At 40.5% G+C, this 13,138-nt stretch overlaps 1 protein-coding gene across 1 annotated transcript in view; it reads left to right on the forward strand.

Moving 5' to 3' along the window:
• The window catches only part of LOC126278216 (origin recognition complex subunit 6-like), a 56,719-nt gene that overhangs the window by 9,165 nt on the left and 34,416 nt on the right, over positions 1-13,138 (forward strand). The gene's annotated exons all lie outside the window — the stretch shown is intronic.

A 13,138-nucleotide genomic window follows, 5' to 3' on the forward strand; every position in this document is an offset into this window, starting at 1 on the left:
GCAAGATGTATGAGACAGGCGAAATACCCTCAGACTTCAAGAAGAATATAATAATTCCAATGCCAAAGAAAGCCGGTGTTGACAGATGTGAAAATTACCTAACTATCAGTTTAATAAATCACAGCTACAAAATACTAACGGGAATTCTTTACAGATGAATGGGAAAACTGGTAGACGCCGACCTTGGGGAAGAAGTACTCACACATTTATCAACTGCTTACTTCAGGCAGGCACTTTCCTTGATGTGTTGAAAACATCAAAAGTTATTCCTGTATATAAAAAAGGGGATAAAGACAATGTAAATAACTACAGACCCATCACAATTTCCTCCTGCATCTCTAAAGTACTGGAAAAAGTGATGTATGAGAAACTTATAAAATTTATTAATAAAAACAGCATCCTATGTAGTGAACAACATGGATTCAGAAATAAGAGGTCAACAACAACTGCTATCTATGAGTGCATCAATTCCATCCTAAACCTGATGGACATAAAACAGGAAACAATAGGAGTCTTTATTGACTAGTCAAAAGCTTTTGACATGGTGGACCATAAAATCCTGCTATCAAAGCTAGAAAGATATGGTATTCGAGGTCTGTCCAACAAGTGGATCAGTTCCTTCCTGACAAATCGTATGCAGGCAGTGTGCGTCAAGCACACAAATATTGAACTAAAAACTGTATCTAATCAGTTATCTGACTATAAACAAATAAAATGTGGTGTACCCCAAGGATCCGTGTTGGGACCCCTTCTGTTTCTTCTGTACATAAATGATCTAAGCTTAAATATTGATTCACACAAAACAATCATATTTGCATATGACACCACGATTCTACTAAAATGAGGCGACGATGAACAGTTACAGCAGACAGTAAACACTGTCACGAAACAACTTAGTAACTGGGCACAGAGTAATCAGCTTGTAATAAACAGTAAGAAAACTCTTGCTCTAAAATTCCACAATGTTCCTAACAAGGACATGTTTATCCCATCAGTCTCTATCAATGACGAACCAGTTGGTAACAGTACTGAAACCAAATTCTTAGGACTTTGGCTGCAGAGTAACATCAAATGGAATAAGCATATTGAATATCTCAATGCAGAACTGAGCAAAACGTGTTATCGTCTTTATTAAAATCGTGCTGTAGTGAGAAAACAGTATTGAATGCATATCATGCGTACTTTCATTCTCGTCTTAGATATGGGGTCACTTTCTGGAGAAACTCTAAAACAGCTAATAGTACTTTTAATCTACAAAAAAGGGCCATTAGAATCTTGTGTGAGTGCAAGCCTAGAGACTCTTGTAAACCCCTGTTTAAGAAATCTGGTATTCCCCCATTACCATGTGTATACATTATGGAAACCCTTTTGTTCTTTAAATTAAATGTAATAGGCAAGGACCGGAGACTACAAAAAAACTATGATATACATGAGCACTTTACCAGACAAAACAGAAACTTACATATGACTCAAATCAGCACAGCACTGTGCCCAAAAGGTACTTTTCACATGGGAGTTAAGCTTTATAACAAACTTCCTGAAAACATAAAAGCTATCACTGAGGTCAATACATTTGGAAAATCTCTAAAGTCATTTACAGCATCACTGCTTTTACTCCATTGAAGAATATTTAAATTTATGAAATGTGTTATATAAATACTTACTTACGTGTAAAGTGTATTATTGTAAGCTTAAATATGTATGCCTTGAAATTACTTTCAGCCTGTGTATTTATAACTTGACTTGTCCAATGTCTTATGCATAAGCTGCTATGTAGACAACAGGACCAATAAAATACAATCTACTACAATCTACAATCAGTTTGTATTCTGTAGAAATGTTGGAACATGTGAGGCAATATTGACGACCTTACGACTTATCTTAGAAGAAAGATTAAGGAATGGCTAACCTACATTTCTAGCATTTGTAGACTTATAGAAAGCTTTTGACAATGTTGACTGGAATAGTCTCTTTCAAATTCTGAAGGTGGCAGGGTAAAATACAGGGAGCGAAAGGCCATGTACAACTTGTACAGAAACCAGATGGCAGTTATGAGTTGAGGGGTGCAAAAGGGAAACAGTGGTTGGGAAGGGAGTGAGACAGGGTTGTAGCCTATCCCTGATGTTATTCAATCTGTATATTGAGCAAACAGTAAAGGAAACAAAAGAAAAATTCAGAGTAGGTATTAAACCCCATGGAAAAGAAATAAAAAACTTTGAAGTTCGCTGATAACATTCTAATTCTGTCAGAGACAGCAAAGGACTTGGAAGAGCTGTTGAACAGAATGGACAGTGTCTTGAAAGGAGGATGAACATCAAGAAAAGCAAAATGAGGATAATGGAATGTAGTCGAATTAAGTCGAGTGATGCTGAGGGAATTAGACACTTAAAGTAGTAAATTAGTTTTGCTATTTGGCAAGCAAAATAACTGATGATGGTCGTAGTAGAGAGGATATAAAATGTAGACTGGCAATGACAAGGAAAGTGTTTCTGAAGAAGAGAAATTTGTTAACATCGAGTATTGATTCAAGTGTCAGGAAGCTATTTCTGAAAGTATTTGTATGGAGTGTAGCCATGTATGGAAGTGAAACATGAATGATAAATAGTTTGGACAAGAAGAGAATAGAAGATTTCAAAATGTGGTGCTACAGAAGTATGCTAAAGATTAGATAGGTGGATCACATAACTAATGAGGAGGTGCTGAATAGGATTGGGGAGAAGAGGAGTTTGTGGCACAACTTGACAAGAAGAAGGTGCTGGTTCGTAGGACATGTTCTAAGGCAGGCTCATCCAAGAATTGCACAAGGCAGGGTATTTCAGCGCCGCGACCGTGTGTTGCTAGTGTCGGCATAGGAGCTGCAGAGCAAGTGAGACCGCACAACACTGCGCTGCGCTGGACTGTCCCGCAGTCAGATCCAACATTAACAAAGTAACAGAGGAAGCGCACCTCTGTAAAAGAGGTCAATGAGTGGTAAAACAAGCAAACCATTTACTGTTTAAGTAAGAACTAGTTTTCGTTTGGCAGAATTACTACGCAAAGGTTTAGAAAACAATACCCAAAACAAGAATTTAAGAACATCTTAGTTGTTTTCTGACCCACAGATTCATTCTATTAGTACTGCACATGCATACTCATCATTATGTACAATAGGCCTCTTCTGAAAAATGTCAGTTTCTTAAATGAACTAGAGTTATAAATATTCTATTTTAGAAATAATTTTCTGTAAGGGATACAGAGTCTCATTCTTACTATTAGCAGTTACAAGTAAATATTTTTTGTTATACTTGGGGCTTCATCTTTTTGTATCCCTTTTCAGAATTTAGAAATTGGATCCTTAGTTTGCTGTTTTGTACGTAATAATTTTAACCGAGCAAGTTTGAATACTTATTAAAAAATAGAATTAAGGTTATAAAGCTCTTTAATTCTTACAGTCAACATTGTTAAAGAAGACAATTATGTACAAAGCACGCACACAGCAGCATGGCGATGCTCGGCGGGCGGTTTGCACGGCCAGCTATGTGACACGGCTCAGCCACTGCGACAACATACGAATTCGCCCGGGGCGCTGGCTGCAGGCGATCGCGGGTGCTAGCACCCCAGGCGCACAGTTTGGACGAGCCTGTTTTAAGGCATCATAGGATCACAAATTTAGTATTGGAGGGCAGCTTGGAGGGTAACAATAGTAGAGGGAGAACAAGAGATGAATACACTATGCAGATTCAGAAGGATGTAGGTTGCAGTAAGTACCGGGAGATGAAGCTTGCACAGGATAGAGTAGCACGGACGGCTGCATGAAACCAGTCTCAGGACTGAAGACCACAACAACAACAACAACAACAACATCATGTGACACCTCCCACACTTAAATGAAGCAGAGAACATGATCATTCACTCAGTCCATGGTCAGACTGTGAATGTTATTTGAATGATTCAGACTGTACACATCTCATCAGCCGGCCGGTGTGGCCGTGCGGTACTAGGTGCTTCAGTCTGGAACTGCGTGACCGCTACATCCGCAGGTTCAAATCCTACCTCGGGCATGGATGTGTGTGATGTCCTTAGGTTAGTTAGGTTTAAGTAGTTCTAAGATCTAGGGGACTGATGACCACAGATGTTAAGTCCCATAGTGCTCAGAGCCATTTGAACATCTCATCAGAAATGTTGACAAAACTCGTCAAAGGTATGCTACTCTGTTCTCCGATAGGAATGTTCTGTCTATAACTTCATTTCACAGTATTGCCCACCTGTTTCCTGAAATGAGAAGTGCTAAACCTAGAGAAAGAGTCTGACTGCAGCCTGCGACAAACGAAAATAACACATTGAATGTTTTAGCTGCGATTGCTGCAAATCCTCACATTAGTTCTTGGCAAAAGTGCATACCGCATGCACATAAATGGCATCCATTTCATTTATCGCTGCAACAAGAACTGCATGGTGACGATTTTCACAAAAACTGTAATTTCTGCAACTGGATACAGGAACAACAGGAAGTCATTGATAATATCATTTCACAGATACTTTTCTCCAATGAAACAAATTTTACCAATTGTGGTCAAGTGAATCGACATAATATTCATTATTGGTCAGTGGAGAATCTCCAGTGGATAAGACAAGTTGAACATGAATGCCCATGGGGTGTTTCGTACTTTAGGTATGCAGGTGCAGGTAATTGGTCCTTACTTCATAGAAGGTTATGTCACTGGTCAAATGTATAGCAGCATCATGGATAATGTTCTACCCATACTAATGGATGATGTTCCACTCTAAACAAGACTGGATATGTGGTTTCAGCACAATGGATGCCTAGTACATTAATCACGACTAGCTCAAGAAGTTTTGAATCGAAACTATCCAGGTTGATGGATTGCACAAGGAGGGAGGAGGTCCTCAAACATGGCCCACACAAGAGTTTACGTGGATGTAAGGCAACGAATTTGCAATGAATGTGCAAATGTTAGTGCAGAGACACTAATCCGTGTTGTGTCATTCAGACACAGAGTTGCAGTGTGCATTACAAACAACGGACAACATTTCGAACATTTGCTGCAGTGAAACACTTTTGAGAGACAGTGGGATTCACAGTAATCAAGCACCCTGCCATAGTGAGAGGCAAAGGGACTCAACAAAATCAAGCACGCTGAAGGGAACATGTTACTACTACATCCACGGCATCATTCTTGGGTAATGCTAAATGTAGTCTAAGAATGCATTGCAGGAGGGTAGATGGTGTCATATGATAGAATTTTCCCAAATATCAAATAATGTAGTTTGATTTTCCTAATTGGATGTGCATTTTTGTGAGATATTACTGTTTTGCAACAATTGTCATCCCATGTTAATGTGTATCAATTACAGCACCTTCTATCATGAAACTAAAGAAATGTTTCATATAAAAGTTACATATTTTTTCGCAGAGATAATTTGCAATAAAAATAGGGATTTCTATTTAAGATTTTAAAGTCACCTGCCTCCGTGGTGGTGCAGGGGGATCAAGCGTTATGTTAATTGATGTCCCTCTTCGAGGTGAAAAACATTTGTTACCATTTTTCTTAATCCAATGTGTATTTCGCCAAATATTCCGACAAACAGTTTTACTTGTGTCACCCTGTATAGGTGTTGCCAACTGCAGTGCTGCATTCTGTCTGTTTACATCTGTCTGTATCTGAATACGCATACCTATACCAGTTTTTGGCACTTCAGTGTGCAATATTGTATATTTTTTTGTGATGTACTTGTTTTTACCAGAAATTATGTATTTTACATTTTTGACTAAAAGTTAAATAATGTATGTTTCTGAATCATCGCACTTTTGGGTCTGTGGAATGAAAACCGAATCTAAGTGTCCACTGTCATAAAGATTGTTGTGTAGTGACCTTTGCACTGAAGCTGCGAGATTGGAGGAAGAGACTAAGATCTGTAGCCAAAAAGATGCTACGAGCAGCACTGAGGTGGGTAAGAATAACATACCTGAGGGAGACTCACCATGATTGGAAAGAAGCTGGTCAATCAGAACGCCCCTACCAGACAAAATGGTATGTCACCAAAGTGGGTGGTGTGCACTCTTATCCCCAAGTAGGAAGAATGGTCTAAGTTATTGGATTAGGGTGGCCATCTCAACATAAGTGCACAGCTTGACAGTAAACAAACATTACCAACATCTCTGGGGCCATTTGCCCTGGCGCTGCTGTTGCTACCAAAATGGTATGAAGAGGAATCCACTCACTGATGATATTTGTGCAGATCAATGTACAGCCCCCTTCTGGTGCTCTCTCAGAAAAACACAGCTCTGACAAAAAACACGGTAACTTCAAAGGGTTGGGGAATGATTACCAATGAAGTGTGTTTCTTGGAGAACAACACACACTTGAGAACAAGAGGAAATTTGTTGATGTCCAGGCAAGTAACAGTAATGTCATATTTGAGTGTAATACTCACTTCCCTGATTATTTGTCAGGAGATTGTCAAGATATATGAATACATCTATCTACATCCGTACTCCGCAAGCCACCTGACGGTGGCTGGAAAAGCTTAATTTGCAGAATTAATACACTGCCAGAACGAAGCATAGTTATGCCATTTTAATAAATTTATGATACACAGAATACATAACCTTGCCTGTTGTGACTAAATGCTGTCAAAACTGAAATTTAACGGATACTTTTACTTAAGCTTGTCTAACAGTCCCAGCTAAGATATTCATTCATCTATAAAGTAGAAGGACTTACTTACCATAAAGCCTTTCAAACTCTGTTTAAACTGTGCTTTATTGAAAACCAAGTTTTTAATGGTGATACAGTCACTTCCTTGTCACCATCTGATATGCCAGTTGCCATGTTGGGCTCTTTGAAGAACCAACTGGCAGTTGGGGGATACCTCTGTTGTTAGCTGCACCCCTATATCATATTGCATCTGTGGAGTTGTGGAAGTTGTCTTCAACACCATCATCCATGCCATTGAAACTGCTGTTCCCCTTTCTACAGAACCTCTTCGCTTCCTAGTGGTGCCGTGGTGGACAAAAGACATTACAACATTTATTTAGGATCATTGAAGATCTGTGCAGTGTCCCAAGTGACACCTTTCACAGTCTCTCCACCCCCCCTTGGAGGAATGCTGGGAGCACTATATCTCCCCCTTGGGACCACGTGCCTCTTCATCTCAGATGTGGGCCAAGCTCTGTAGTCTTCTGCGCCACCAAAGATCAACCACCATTCCTGGCCTGTTCCTTCGTGATGGTGTTTGTTTCAAGTCCCAGTTCTTGTTGAACACCTTGCGACCCACTTTGTGACAGTGTCGGCTTCTTCTTCTTCTTCTTCTTCTTCTTCTTACTCTGCTACCTTTTGAACATATAAAAACCAAGTTGAAGAGACCTGCCTATTGTCCATCACCTGTTGCCAAATAATGTGATGAATATTATGCTGACTGGGAACTGCTTCAGGCTCTTCACTTGGCGCATGACACAGCTCCAGGACCTGATTAAATTTATAATCCAATGATCCAACATGCGACTGTTAACTCAGAGGTGCCATATCCTTGAGGTCTTCAACTATTTTGGCTTTTCAATATTACCATCATGCTAATCCTTAAACCAGACAAAAACCCTACATCTGCAGCTACTGCCAGATTGGTCTTGCCAACATGCCCTACAAACTGCTTGAAAGGATGATAACATGATGATTATGTCATTGAATCACGAGCCTTTTGTCTGCCCTATCAGGTTTGTTTCTGGGATGGGCGATACTCAACAAGCAATCTGTTGGGGCTGGAAATAGCAATTTGATGGGCTTCTTATAAACACCAACAGCTAATTGCAGTTTTTTTTACTACACCACACCACTTGGCTTCATGACATTTTACTTACCCTCTATGACTGGGGCTTTGAGGATCTCAGCAGATTTTGGTTTGTCAGTTTTTACCCCACCAGTTGTTTCGAGTTAGAGTTGGTACATTACTCAGCTTTCCAAGAGAACAGTATTGTGCAATCCTGCTTACAAGTGTTACTTCCTCATCAGCATTAATGGCCTCATGTACTCTGTTGGACTGCTGCTTACCCTTGCAGTATATGTCAGTGACTTTGGCATTTGGTATAGTGCCCAAACTGTGACATTGGCTGAATGCCAGCACCAAGGTGCCTCCGAAGGGCCTTCATGTGGACACTTTTCCATGGCTTCTGGGTCTCTCCCATGAAAATGCGAATTGTGCATTTCTGTCATCATATGACAGTCCATCCTGACCCGGAATTCTACTTACGCACCCTGCACTTGGACGTTGTCACACAGTCTTAGATTTTGGGTCTCCCTTTTTATAAAAAAGCTTATTTGGCTGTCCCATCTTTGTCGACTAAAGATTAGGTGCTTGTAGAAGTGTAATGCTCTCTGCTTCCTTTCCTGCATCTTAAGGTGCACATCATTCTACTGTTCTCCACATTTATTGGGCTCTGGTCTAATCTTGAGTGAGCTGCGGTTGTCAGGGTTATGGATCAGCAACACCAGTCTGTCATTATGAGGCTGACAACGGGAACCTTCTGGACTAGAACTGTAGATGGTCTCCTTATCAATGTGTTGATATTCCCTCTTCATTTCACTGATATCATAGATCGACACCATGCTCACTGGCCTGTCACTGTTGGCAATGCAAACACATGCCGAAGGGGTCGTGCAGGGACCCTGCGGATCCAGTGATGCACGCTTGCTGGGCCATTCCTTCAGTTGCTTCAACTAAGAGCGCCCTCTGCCCCTGCAGTGTAGGATGGCTGGCAGCAGCTACACACAGCTCAGTCACAGTCTGTGACAGTCTTCAGTCTTAGTCAACAATCGATATTTTGCTCGTGTACGAGTGGCAGTAGCCTCACACTGTATGATGCTTTAGTTTGATTCTTGTAATAGCAGGACTTAATTGCTGTTTGTTCTTTTGTAAAGTTTCTTCTCAATGCTGGAAGAAAGCTACAAGTTAAGTAAAACTTGTCTTTACTGTATTTGTGTGTTTGTTAATCATTTCTACTCCTGTCCAGCTTGTGTATGACGACAACTGTTGCACGCTTCTCTAGCCCACACCTCCTTACCATTGTGTGTAAAGTAGTACACAACAAGTTCTGATGGTACAAATTTTTACTCGCTTGCGAAATCACGATCTGAAAATATCCTAATCATCCAACTTATAAAATTCTTCTTGCATACCATGGGCATTGATCCCAACACCGAGCCTCGTGTGGGATTATCAGCTGAGTGCACCTTGAAACCCTCTGCCAGGAGCTCCACTGAACCTCTGTAGTATGTGCTCCCCATTTCCCTGCACGCCCTCCCCTCGGGTAATACCCAGACCACAAGTTGGGACTGATTTATTTCAAGTCCTGCAGTTTCAGTCGTACCCATGACCTCTCAGTGTCTGTTCCTCTTAGCTCTTCAGGAGTATCAGGGTGCTGTCATCATTTACACTGACAGCTCTAAAACTGTAGATAAGATGCACACAGAGTTGTCGTAGTGAGATTGAATATTAAAATCCTCAAATTCTCGAAAAGGAAGTGAAAAATATACCTATTCAAAAAAGCAGATAAAAATTTGCTTGACACCTTCCTAAGAGAGAATCTCCTCTCATTCCAAATAATATTATAAGTGTAGACCAGATGTGGCTTAAATTTTAAGAAATAGTATTGGCAGCAGTTGCGAGATTTATACAAAATAAATTAACAAATGATGGAGCTGATCCTCCTTGGTACACAAAACGGGTTAGAATCCTATTGCAGAAACAACGAAACAAACATGCCAAATTTAAACAGACGCAAAATCCCCAAGATTGGCAATCTTTTACAAAGGCTTGAAATTTAGCACAGACTTCAATGCGAGATGCCCATAACAGTTTCCACAACGAAACTTTGTCTTGAAACCTGTCAGAAAATCCAAAGAGATTCTGGTCGTATGTGAAATATGTTAGCGACAAGAAACAATCAATGCCTTCTCTGCGCGATAGCAATGGAGATACTATCAAAGACAGTGCTGCCAAAGCAGAGTTACTAAACACAGCCTTCCGAAATGCCTTCACAAAAGAAGACGAAGTAAATATGCTAGAATTCAAATTGAGAACAGCTGCCAACATGAGTAACGTAGAAGTAAATATCCTCGGAGTAGTGAAGCAACTTAAATCACTTAATAAAAGCAAGTCTTTTGGAACAAACTGTATACCAGTTAGGTTCCTTTCAGAGTATGCTGATGCATTAGCTCCATACGTAACAATCATATACAACCTTTCACTCGACGAAAGATCTATACCCAAAGACCGAAAGTTGCGCAGGTCACACCAATATTCAAGAAAGGTTGTAGGAGTAATCCACTAAATTCCAGGCCCATATCATTAATGTCAATATGCAGCTGGATTTTCGAACATATATTGTGTTCGAGCATTATGAATTACCTCGAAGAAAATGGTCTATTGACACACAGTCAACATGGGTTTAGAAAACATCATTCCTGTGAAATACAACCAGCTCTTTATTCACATTAAGTGTTGAGTGCTATTGACAAGGGATTTAAGATCGATTCTGTATTTCTGGATTTCTGTAAGGCTTTTGATGCTGTACCACACAAGCAGCTCGTAGTGAAATTGCAGGCTTATGGAATATCGTCTCAGTTATGTGACTGGGTTCGTGATTTCCTGTCAGAGAGGTCACAGTTCGTAGTAATTGATGGAAAGCCATCAAGTAAAACAGAAGTGATTTCTGGTGTTCGCCAAGGTGGTGTTATAGGCCTTTTGCTGTTCCTTATCTACATAGGTGATTTTGGAGAAAGATCAAAACAAACAGCAAAACGATTTAGAAAAGGTATCTGAATGGTGCGAAAGGTGGCAGTTGACCCTAAATAACGAAAAGTGTGAGGTTTCCACAAGTGCTAAAAGGAACTCGTTAACTTCGGTTACACGAAAAATCAGTCTAATTTAAAAGCTGTTAATTCAACTAAATACCTAGGTATTACAATTACGAACAACTTAAATTGGAAGGAACACTTAGAAAATGTTATGGGGAAGGCTAACCAAAGACTGCGTTGTATTGGCAGGACACTTAGAAAATGTAACAGACCTACTAAGGAGACTGCCTATACTACACTTGTCCGTCCTCTTTTAGAATACTGCTGCGCGGTGTGGAATCCTTACCAGGTACGACTGATGGAGTACATTGAAAAAGTTCAAAAAAAGGTGGCACGTTTTCTGTTATTGCGAAATATGGGGTAGAGTGTCACAGAAATCATTAAAAGGAGGCATTTTTTGTTGCGAATGAATCGACTCATGAAATTCCAATCACCAACGTTCTCCTCCGAATGCGAAAATATTATGTTGACACTGACGTACATAGGGAGGAACAATCACCACAGTAAAATAAGGGAAATCAGACTCGTACAGAAAGATATAGATGTTCATTCTTTCCGCGCGCTATACGAGATTGGAATAATAGAGAATTGTGAAGGTGGTTCGACGAACCCTCTGCCAGTCACTTGAATGTGATTTGTGGAGTATCCATGTAGATGTAGATGTAGATGTAGACGGGATAAGCTCTCACATCACCTGCCTGTCAAGAGCAACATTTGTTGCCGAGAACATGTAGTGTGTTGCAGCAGAGCTCAAAAAAAGCCACTAACAGAACCCCACATTTTATGAAACACACCTCCCTCGACTGTGTTTTAATTTGTAGTGACTCCATGAGCAGTCTCCGAGTTATTGATTGATGTAACTCTAGTCATTCTGTGATACTCGTATCTGCAATTTGTGGCCTTCTCTCTGACCTGAGCCATACTGCATGCTCCGTCATCTTTCTCTATGCCCCAAGTTGCATGTGTATGCTGTGAAGTGAAATGGCTGACTATTTGACAAGAGATGAAATTACATGTCCTACATTCACTTCATGATCTCAAGTGCATTTTCGTGGTCTAAAATAAGACTTCTCATCACTCGGAGAGTGGTCTACTACCTCATCTAATAAAATCCGCTCTGTTGAGGGGACTTCTACTGCATGGTGCTCTTCCTTTCATTCCTCACAGAAGGAATCCAGTGTCCTATGTTATCTCTACATCAGTCATACCAGATTATTCCATAGTTTTAGTTTATTTAATGAGCAACACCTCTTGCCCCCCCCCCCCCCCTCCCTCCCACACATCCTGGTGTAACGTTGCCCCCCTGGTTCTCCATGCTGAACATGGTCTTTCAAATTTTTTGCCTCTATAATTGGCAGATGACTTGTAGACACTTCGACTGGTTCTCCATCTTTTCTGTGAAAGTGAACAGTTGGTTTGTTTCTCTGTTTTCTCCATGAAAGATATAATGTTCTAAGCAATTTTGAGGCTGATGGTGTGGTGAGTGGTTGGGGTTGAGGCATCTCCTGCCACATGCTGGGTCTGGAGGACCCATGTCCTTGCCTCCTTTGTCTACTGCCTTGGTCATCCCTTTTATACCCTGTTACAAAACAGCCAGTCAGTTGCTAGCTGTTGACGACTGAACACTGGTAAGTTGGTGTCATCAGATTTTGTATTGCGAACAAAATGACAGAAAAAGTGGAACAATGTTATTGTATCAAATCTTGTTTTAAGCTTGGCATTCCCATGTTTAAACAAACGATATGCAAGATTCAACAAGTGTTCGGGGGTGGAGTAGTGGGTACCACACACATAAAGCAGTGGTACAGCTGTTTCGAAGGTGACTACTCACAAGTGAAGCTTAAGCATATTCATATAGGCTCTTAACATCTGCAAATGAGGTTGTTATTGATCCTGTAAGTACCCTGGTGATCCAGGATAGATGAATGATGATCAGAGAACTTGCAGATCAGATTAAAATTGGTAATGGGTCAATTCATTTCATTTCAACAGAACATGTAGACCACAGGAGGATCTCAGCAAAATTTGTGCCGAAGCAGAAGCAAATTCATTCGGAGATGACACTGGGCATGTTGAATATTGTGAATACTAATCTCAACATTCTTAACACAGTGATCACTGATGATGAGTGCTCAGCTTATGGATGTTACCCAGAAACAAAGTTACATTTATTGCAGTGGAAATATTCATGGTGCCTAACACCCCAAAAAGTAAGGCCGGACCATAGCAGTGTGACAGTTATGTTGACTGTCTTCGAGTCCAGTGATGTGGTTCGCCTCGAGGAC

This window comes from Schistocerca gregaria, chromosome 6 (genome assembly GCF_023897955.1).
Source record: "Schistocerca gregaria isolate iqSchGreg1 chromosome 6, iqSchGreg1.2, whole genome shotgun sequence".
NCBI lineage: Eukaryota > Metazoa > Arthropoda > Insecta > Orthoptera > Acrididae > Schistocerca > Schistocerca gregaria.